The sequence below is a fragment of the Macrotis lagotis genome, chromosome 2, assembly GCF_037893015.1.
Source record: "Macrotis lagotis isolate mMagLag1 chromosome 2, bilby.v1.9.chrom.fasta, whole genome shotgun sequence".
Lineage (NCBI taxonomy): Eukaryota > Metazoa > Chordata > Mammalia > Peramelemorphia > Peramelidae > Macrotis > Macrotis lagotis.
Window position 1 is genome coordinate 90,655,940 of NC_133659.1, and position 11,091 is coordinate 90,667,030.

Below are 11,091 nucleotides of genomic sequence, written 5' to 3' on the forward strand. Positions count from 1 at the left end.
TTTTTTCAGATTTGTTTGTGGGCTTAATGTTGGCAAGATGTTTAGTGACACATCTTTAACTCTGAAAATCTCAACCTGCTAAGGCTTGCAGATCAAGTGATAATGAGATGAGAAAACAAACTTTCTGGAGTCAGAAAATAGTTCTGTCTATAATGTGTTTATTTGTTATACTTCTTCTGGTATTTCATAGTTATAATTTACAAATATTTAAAAATACCAGTGGTCTGTTGTTTTATTAATGTGGGTTCTTCCTCCATCAAAACTAATTACTGTTGCTTCTTTATTGTATGAACTTCCGTGCCCTATTTAACTACTTGGTGGTTAATGTTCTATACTTAAGCCTTTCCAAACTGACACTCATTCCATTGCATGATCCATAGTTCAATTCTATTCAATTTAAATAAATTTATTACACTCTAAGATGCATTAGTCATGTGCTTGTTGATACAGGGACAACATCAAAATCAATCTTCCCCTAGAATATTTTATATTCTCCTGGTTGTAAATAACATGCAAAAGGCAAAACATATGAAAAGTAAATGCTAAATGTTTTCAGTGGATGGAGAGTAACAAGTATACAAGGATCCAAAAAAGGATTCATGTTACAGCTAAAATTGAGAACTGAAGTGTGCTTGGGATGCTAAGAAATTTAAAAGGTAATGAAGGAGAGAATTGCAGGTATGACTAACAGCCTGTACAAAGGTAGTGAGATGGGAGATTGGGGATAGCAAGTATTAAATGTAAACAGCAAGTAGAAGACTGGAACATAGAGTACATGAACAAAGGGAATAAATATTCATTAAATGTCTACCACATTTGATACTCACGACTACATTACATAGATGCTATTAATATCAACATTTTACAGAGGAAGAAACTCAGGCAAATGGAAGTTAAATGACTTCTCCAGGGTAAACAGCAACTAAGTTTGTGAGACTACATTTAAAATTGTCTTCCTGAATCCAGGTTTTGTGTGATATCCACTGTACCATCTAGTGATCAATAGAGAATAACATGAAATACTTGTAATCTTTTTAGCTTGCTGGAACCTACAAGACCTTATACTATGTTGGCTTTGTCTTTAAGAATGCTCTCAAAATTATGAGTTATTAAAGTTGGAATTATTGAATGGGCAATCATTAAGACACCTTCACAACAGTTCTCGAACTCCTCACTATGTTTGAAAGGTCATGTGTGACCGACCTATTTCATTTATTTCAATACTATCTAATAAAGTACAAATTCTATTTCTTCTTATATAATAGTAGTTTTCAAAATTATTCTGAAATCAATCAATATAGGGAACTGTGATCATTTTATGGAAAAGAAAATATAAACAATGCTTTTTTTTGGTATAGTGCTACCACCTTAACATATATTGTGAAATAAGAATACATATCAAAGAATAAATATATTAATGCTCAAAACTAAAGCAGGTTACTGTATAAGTGACAGATAAAGGAAAAGTTTTTTTTTTTAATGAATTGATTCCATTTCATTTGAGCAAGAACTAGGAATTAAGGTTTAAACACACTTAAGGGACTTGGGTGCACCCATACTTTGGAACCCTGGTAGACTGTTTTGGAGATAATAGAACATAGGTATGAAAAAAAGAAATTATCTAGTTCTTTACCTAATCAAACACTAAGGTGTTTTAAAAATGGTGAAAAATAAAAATTGATCAGTCATTTAGCTATTTTGTTTTCTTGAAACCAAGTCTCCAAAAAATGTCTCAATTGTGAAATAATTTCATGCAGACATGTAACCCCAACCTGTTTCTCTTTTTTTCTATCTCTGTAGAGCTGATATAGCAGCTAAAATGAGATAGCTTGTTTAAATAGAATATAGATTTTCATTTTTCAAAATAAGAATTTTATTTCTAGAACTTATTAAATTTTGTAGAGGTTTTTCCTTGTAGATGTTATTCACAAAAAAGCTTTAATTTTTCCCTTATAATGAAATCTTTAAGTTCCTTCTCTTTGTTTTTTCCTTTTATTTCACATTAATTTATTTTGTTTTTAATTTATGGAATGAAACAAACACTTCCACAACATAATGAAAAAAAATGTTTGCACGTGAAATTGCATACCAGTAATGTACAACTTACTGTTGCTTTTAAATGTATAACAAAGTTATTATTTAATATTTTTTCTTCCCTCCCCCCACGCATTAGAGATGACTCCCACTAGATACAAGTATATGTATGCCTATGTATGAAAATAATTCTATACAAGTTTTTAATCAGTTCTTTTTCATATCTTTGTAATTAATTTGAATATTTATAATAGCAAAATATCTTATACACTCAATGTTCTTAAAACATTATTAATAATATTCAATGTTGTCTTGGTTCTGCTCTTTTGCTCTTTATTAATTCATGCAAACCTTTCCATGTTTTTCTAAAATGATTTCTCATTATTTCTTATAGAAAAATAGCATTCCATCACAATCATATACCACAACTTGTTCACCATTCCTCATTTGCTGAACATGTCTGCAATTTCCAATTATTTGTTACCACAGAGAAAGCTGCTATAAACTTTCTAGAACATTTAAGGGTCTTTTGTTTGTTTTTTGCTAATTATCTGTCAAAATAGACTAAATAGTGGTACTGCTGGGTCAAAGAGTATAGTATTTTAATATCTCTTTGGGCACAATTCTAGATTGTTTTCCAAAATGTTTGAATCAGTTTTAAATTCCAGCAGTAATGAAAATTTTCTACATCTTCTCCAATGTTTGTTGCTTCCCATTCAGTCATTTAAACCAATCTGGTAGGTGTAAAATGATATCCCAAAGTTTTTTTTTAATTTGAAATTCTCTAATCAATAATGATTTAGAGCATTTTAATTTAATTAAAAAATTTATTTTTTATTAGAAATCTTTGGGGTGGCTAGGTAGTACAGTGGATAGAGCACTGGCCTTGGAGTCAGGAGTACCTGGGTTCAAATCCAACCTCAGAAACTTAATAATTACCTAGCCGTGTGGCCTTGGGCAAGCCACTTAACCCCATTGCCTTGAAAAACAAATTAAAAAAAAAAAACCTTCTTATATCTATCCCTTTATCAATTGGTGAATGACTCATATTCTTTAGAATTTGTCATAGTTTATATATTTGAGATATGAGACATTAATCTCAGTAACTATATAAATCTTACTTCAATTTTATGATTTCTTTTTCCTGTTGACCACATTTTTTGGGGCAAATTGGTTTTAACTTAATGTAATGAAAATTATCCTTTTAAAACCTGACTTGGGCATGGCTAGGTGGTGTAGTGGATAAAGCACTGGCCTTGGAGTCAGGAGTACCTGGGTTCAAATCCAGTCTCAGACATTTAATAAATACCTAGCTGTGTGGCCTTGAGCAAGCCACTTAACCCTGTATGCCTTGCAAAAACGTTAAAAAAAAAAACCAAAACCCTGACTTGTAAATATCTCTTGTAAATTCATAAATTGTTCAATTTACTACAAGTCTAGTGAGTAATATGTTTCAAGTTCTTTTTTTCTTGTAATATTCCTCTTTATAGCTAGGTCCTGTATCTATTTTCACCTTCTCTTGATAAATGCTGTAAGATATTGATCTTTTACATGTTTCTACCATACTGCTTTCCAATTTTCTCCCAATTCTTCTTCTTAGCCAAAAATGAATTCTTATCCACAGATCTTAAGCCTTCACAACTATAAAATACAAGGTTATTAAATTTATTTGCTTCTGTTAATTGTGTAACTATTCAGTTTCACTGACCTAACTTTGTATTTCTTAGACAGTATAAGATAATTTTCATTATTACTGTCTAATCTTGTTTAAGATCTGGCAATCCTAAATCTCCTTCCTTTACATTTTTTTTCCATTAATTCCTATGATGTTTTTTACTTTTTCTCCTTCCCAATGAATTTCCTTATTTTCTTCCTAATTCAGTGGGGTTTTTTTGGTCATTAAGTTGAGATGGTGTTGTCATACATATTAGTTTAAGTAAAATTATTATTTTTATATTGATTCTGCCTACCCACGAACAATTAATACTTTTACAGTTATTTAAAACTGATAATATTTGTATGTTTTTTTAATGTTGTTTATACAGTGCCTGCTTTGTTTGGGAAAGTATGATCCCTACTATTTTATTTAGACTGAAGTTATTCTTAATGTGGTATCTTTTTCAAAGTCTTGCAAGGTATTGTTTGTGATATTCAGGAATGCTGATGATTTATGTGAACTTAAATATATCCTGATACTTCATTAAAATTATTGCTTCAACTAACTTTTGGGTTGAATCTTTGGGATTTTTGCAAATATATCATCATATTGTTGGGAAAAAGAGATAGGTTTATTACTTCATTCCCCATTCTGATCCTTTCTATTACTTTTTCTAGGATTTCTAAGATAATTTTGAATAATATTGGTGACAGTAGGAATACTTGTTTCACATCTGAAATTAATGGGAAAACGTTTAGTTCATCTCCATTACAAATAATGCTTACTGATTTTTTAGATGATTGCCTTTCACCATTTTAAGGAAAAAAAAATTTATACCAATACTTTCAAGTGTTTTTAATAGAATGAGAATTGTACTTTATTAACAACGTTTTTTAGCTACTCTATATCACATTATTTTAAAACTTTTATTGATATAATCTGTTTTTGTTTTCCTCATGCTATCTTTCTATATGTAATATATATATATATATATACACATGCATATATATGTACATATATACACACACACAGACACACATATTTAACTCACTTTATGTTTCAAACTTTTTATTCTGCTTAGCTTTGTGTTGGTAGTATGTGTAGCTTTATATACACAATTTCTAGCTTCTTATGATTTTTTTAAAAAAGTTCAAAGTTATTCACAAAATGTTTAGATAAAAATAAAATAAATTAAAATGGGATGTTTAGCTTCATATGAAAGAAATTGTTCTATGATCTCAGAAATAAAATTTAACCCTCCCTTTGTCCTAGTTTCTCAATTTATAAATTAAGGATCACTATTCTGCTTCAAAGGATTATTGTGAGAGACCAGTTTAATAATATGAAATGATTCTGAAAAATTGTAATATGCATTTCAATGCACATTTTTAGTACTCATAAAATTTACAATATTTTTTTTTGTTTGCTAAAAAGGAATTGAGATGAATCTTCAAGACTATATTCATTCAAGTAGATAAAAGATTAGGCTGTGGAAAGCACATTTTTTGTTGCTTTCATACAAAGAATCTAGTAGATTCTCAAGGTAACCTTAATCTTAGCTGGGGGATCAAGATGAACAACTCAGGGAAGTAAGCATTACTTAGATAAATCAACTTATGTATCTTCATTGCTTTTGTTGTGCATATCGTTCTGCTTTGTTTCAATATTGGAAATAAACTACAAGGAGATTGATTTGAGGCAGAGCCATCATGGAGTAACAGCCTCACTGATCAATTCTATCCAACTCTTTCTTTTTTAGGGCCAAGTAAAACACTTACTTCCCCAAAATTTAGAAGCCTAAAGAAAGATAACAGGGTAGTTTCATGGCAGTTTTTCAAAAGGGAATAATTTATTAATAAAATTTGGCTCAAATGGATAAAAGAGCCAAAAAAGATACCAAAAGCAAACCAAGATTACAATACATTTATGAAAAGGTTGCTTTTATTTGTTTCTGAAGCCAATATGAATTTTATAGGTTTTATCTACAAAGAGAAGTTATTGTTAATAAAAAGGTTTTGACAGTCAATTTAGTTTCAATGCATTTATTCAAATTTACCTAAACCTTCTTCCATCTGGAAGTTTTTTAAGGATATGCTTTCAATGAGACTGTATTTTCTCAGATTCATCAGAGGCAAGATATAACTGTCTGCATAGGAATTTTCTGATAACTATATGTTTGAAGGAATGTGAATAATGATTAATCTATTTTCCAAAAATGAAATTCTGTTTGTATACAGATTTTCTCATGTTTTATTGAAATGTTTGAGCAAATTATTTAAAGCAAATAGTTCATCTATTGTTATTCACTAATCTGCTTACACTGTTTCATAAGATAACTTCAAACATTTGTGATCAATTAATTTTTCAGAAAATTCTGGTAAAAATATTGTGGAATTGAGATAGGTTTATATATAGATTTAGATTTACAGTGTGAAATATTCCCCACAAATTTTGAGTTGAATGAAAATCAAATCAATTAAGGTGGTACAATCTTTCCTTGTTTTTTAATCTCTTATTCTATACATTTATCCTCTTCATACAAAATAAATTGCATATATTTTGAATCTCATTGCAATTTTAACCTCAATAGCAAAATTCGTCATTCCAAAGTGATACATTATTTTGTTAAATTCTACAAGTTCATATTAATATTGATGACATTTGTCTCCCCCTTATAATATATAAAATCACTTTCTAAAAAGTCTTAGCAGCAACCTCAACCTCATAAACAAACTTATTATTTGGATACTCAGATTTTGACAGAGAAACAATGGATTCATATCAGAAACTCATTAACAAATACAATTCAACTGGAGGATTGCTTTTATTCAACATAAAGAGATCAATCTATTACAGTTTCAGAGGCAGCTAGGTTGCACAATGGATAGAACACTGGCTCTGGAGTCAGGAGTTCCTGAGTTCAAATCCGGTCTCGGACACTTCATAATTACCTAGCTGTGTGGCCTTGGGCAAGCCACTTGCAAAAACCTAAAAAAAAACTATTACAGTTTCTAACTTTATATAGAATGTTTTTAACCATGAAAATTCCTATAACCAAATTCATAATGAAAAGACACTTGATTTAATGAAAGAAAAAATTCTTTTTTAAATGTCATTAAACATTCAAAGGTAAGAAAATTTATTTCATCAAGATTTTTTAAATAAGGAAACTTTTTCACTTACTCAGTTAACTTTAAAAATGGTATATTACAATGAAAAAAGTTACTAGCTTAAAAGAAATTTTTTTATATAGACTTTTATAAACTTAAGCTTCGTAACTCACATAGTCTCAGAAATCATTTAAGTTTTAAATGTTTAAAAAACATAGGATATTTTTGCTAATAAGAATTTAACAGGAAGAACAATTTTTAAAATATTTCAACTTATAAAAGTAGCATATAAAAATAGATGGATGCTAAAGACTTTGCCTATTTCACCCAAAATTGTTTTCTCCTTCCTAGTTCCGCTTACATGATGCTCAAGAATGTACTTGGGAGCAGCGAAAACTTGTCACCTCATATCTTTTGCTGAATATTTTTTGATGGAGTTCAGGAAATGTTTTGAGGAATGAAAGCTCATAAGAAGGAATCTCAAAAAAAGGTTAAAAATAGTATTCAAAACACAAGTGAGAGTTGTTTGGGATCTAGGAATTGGCTCTGCACCAAGAGAAGTTTGATATAACCTGGGAACATTTGCTAGATGAGTATGATGGCTATGCACTAAAATAACTAGAATTTTCCATGTGAGGTAAAAGCTTTTTGGCCATTTAGTTGATGTTAGCAGAGAGTACAATAAAGATCTGAAGGGGCTCCAGAGATGATAATAGAGGTATATGGCAAACCATAGACCAGTGGAAATAATCTGTAGAAATCAGGCAAAGGAAAGTGAAAATATTTCCTCAGCTGACAACAAAAGTACATCACCCAAAGTCACCACTATTATGTTGAATGTAAATTAACCCAGAAAAATATGACTCATGGCTATGTATCCCACTAAAGCATTTTTCAAAATTATATTACTTAATTTGGGTGTTTCTGGAATTATTTTACTCAGGTTGTCTGGTCACATGTTTCTTAATGAATGCCCTTGATATGTATTCCCTTAGAAAATGCTTTCACTAAATTAGTACTTCCCACACCCACCCCTAGGTAGAATGGAAACTTGTGGTAGAGAGTGTTGTACATATGTACACAAAGATATATACTTTTTCATTTTATTTCCTATTCTGCTTGATTATCTATCTTCTATTTTAAACTTTGTTCTTTGGATAACTGGTCAAATAAAGAAATACATCAACAGGATACATGAGACTGTATCAAATCAATATTATATCACAAAATGTGGAAAACATTTTGTTGGAAGGAGGCACTAGGTGCTACAGCTGCAATAAATAAAACATGGGAGATCTTCTAAGTATCCTTTCTGTATTTAGCATAGTGGAAGAAAACATGCTGAAAATTTTTAATCAGAAACATTGATTCAAATTCTTACTTAGTCATTAGGAATCTATGTGAGCTCATAACCTCTTTGGACCTCATTTTCCTCAACTTGTAAAATGATAAAGTTGGATGAAATGACTCCAAGATTCCTCATAACTTTCAAGTTATGATATAACAATCTTATGTATATTGTATTTTTGAAAACAAAATTATTCCAATAATCATTTTGAAATCAAGTCTTATGAAATGATTTTTGTTCTACCTTCAATGTAACCAGTTCTTTATGAAACTTTATTTTTACCAAATCTAGGAATGATATTTTTTTATTCACAGACTGAAACTGTGAATTTGATATAATTGTGAGTATAAATATATGATATAATGCAAGTATATACACATATATGAATACATATGTATGCATATTTCATTTTGGTGGTGTAGTGGATAGAGCAACAGTCCTGGAGTCAGGAGGTCCTGAGTTCAAATATAACTTCAAACACTTGACACATACTAGTTGTGTGACTTTGGCCAAATCTCTTTTTTTTAGGTTTTTTTCAAGGCTAATGGGGTTAAGTGGCTTGCCCAAGGCCACACAGCTAGGTAATTATTAAGTATCTGAGACCGGATTTGAACCCAGGTACTCCTGACTCCAAGGCGAATGCTTTATCCACTATGCCACCTAGCCTCCCCTGGCCAAATCTCTTATTCCTGATTGCCTCATATCCAGGGTCATCTCCAGGTATTCACATCCATATCTGACCATTGAATCCAGATGACTCCAGAGGAGAATGTGAGTTTGGTGACATAGCAGAGCTTCACCCCACCCCACTCAAATCCAATTTATGTTCTTTTCATGGCATCACCTCCCTGATGTCATGATCTTCTTCGAGAATGAAGGACAAACATGGAGAGTCACAATGAAATTTTTTTTCTCAATTAAATTAGGGATAAAATGGAAGAAACATGGGAAGAGGTTCATGAGCAATGCTTGAATCTCACTATCATTGGAATTAGTTCAAAATGGAATGGTTTCATATATATGTATATAGATTCAGTTGAATAAAGAAATCTATCTGCCTTAATAGGGAAAAAGGAGAGAAAGAGAGAAGAGAAAGATGATGAAAAAAGGGAGGACAGATTAAGTGAGACAATGGTCGGTCAGAAGCAAAAAAACTTTTGAGGAGGGTTTGGAAAAAAAGAAAGAGGATAATAAACAACAAGGATGTAAGGAAATTCCCAATAATTCTGTGAATAGAGAACTCGCTTATTAAATATAAGTGGATTGAAGAATGGATTAAAAAATAGAATCCAATGATATGCTTCTTTTTAGGTGTTTTTTAGTATTGTTACAAGGCAATGGGGTTAGGTGACTTGCCCAAGGCCACACAGCTAGGTAATTATTAAGTGTCTGAGGCTGGATTTGAACTAAGGGATTCCTGATTCCAGGGCCAGTGCTCTATCCACTGCGTCACTAGCCACCCCATTATATGTGTTTCTTAAAAGAGATATTCTTAAATCAGAAAAAGATACACAAATCTAAAATAAAGAACTGGAGCACAATCTATTACACCTCATACGAATTATAAAAAATAGGCTTAACAATCATGATCTGAGAACCAGCAAAAGTAAAAATAGACCTAATTAAAAAAACACAAGGAAACTACATTTTTATAAAATATAACTTAGATAATGAAGTTATATGCATTTGTATAACATTTTATACACGTAAATTTACAATGTTTCTCTGTTAAAGGCTCATTTCTTAAAAACATAGAGAACTAAGCCAAATTTATTAAAACTGAGAGCCATTTCCTAATTGATAAGTGATCATAGAATGTCAAATTATGGCTTTCAGAAAAAGGAACTCAAAGTTATCTATAACCATTCAATAAGATGTTCTAAATCACTATTGGTTGGAAAAATTCAAATTCATCTATTTTGTTGTTCAGTTGTCCAAAACATCTATCTTGCATTTTCTTCCTCTCGGTTGAAGAAGCTTCATATCCTCCACAGTGACCTCTCCAGCTATGCTGCTTTTACCCTCAGATTCAGGACTTTGTCCTGAACCAAATTTTTCAGAATCAGAGCTGCTCACTTCCACCATGGCCACATCCATTTCAATGACTTTTTCCAGAGAGTCCTCTACATTTTCAGTATTAAATAGGCCTGGGGGCTCTGCTGCCATTTCCTCTCTTAATTTTTGTTATCCTGCTCCATGTGAGGTAGGAAGTTCTTCACTCTTTCTAAAAGGTTGCTCCCGCCTCAAGAACCCATGATCAGCTTGTCCTGAATCCCACCTGCTCCTGTGCACCCCTTGGGGAGGCGCTCAAAGGACACGGTGACCTTCCCACTGCCAGGGGTCCCCCTCTGGGCCACGCATCCCTGCCCGCCATTCCCTGGCTTCTTGAGCCCAGCCACGAATAGAGTGCGGAGATGCAGCCTGGCGTGAGACTCGGATCTCATTTCTAAACTATATAAAGAATTGGATCAAATTTGCAGGGTTGCAAGTTATTTCTCAATTGTTAAATGGTCAAAGGTTATGAGGAGACAGTTTTAAAAAGAAGAAATTAAAGCTCTATATAATAATATGAAAATGTTCTCCAAGTCATTATTGATTAGAGAAATGCAAATGAAAAGAAATCTGAAATATCTCCTCACAACTATCAGATTGGATAAGATGAGAAAAAGGGAAAATGATCAATTTTGGAGAAGTTGTGGAAGGAATGGGATACTGATGTGTTGCTGGTGGAATTGTGAAGCCATCCAACCATTCTGGAGAGCAATCTGGAACTATGCCCAAAGTTCAATAAAGCTGTTCATTTCCTTTTACCCAGCAATACCAATCCTAGGCCTATAACCAGGAGAAATCATAAAAATTTGGAAAAGTCCCCACAGGTTCCAAAATATTCATAGATGCTCTTTTTTGTTGTGGCAAAGGATTGGAAATTGAGGGGATGTCCT

General features: G+C 31.8%; 1 pseudogene; it reads right to left on the reverse strand.

Annotated features, from left to right (window-relative positions):
- Positions 1-10,075: 10,075 nt before the first annotated feature.
- Positions 10,076-10,593, reverse strand: LOC141511908 (NOP protein chaperone 1-like; annotated as a pseudogene).
- Between the last annotated feature and the right edge of the window lie 498 nt (positions 10,594-11,091).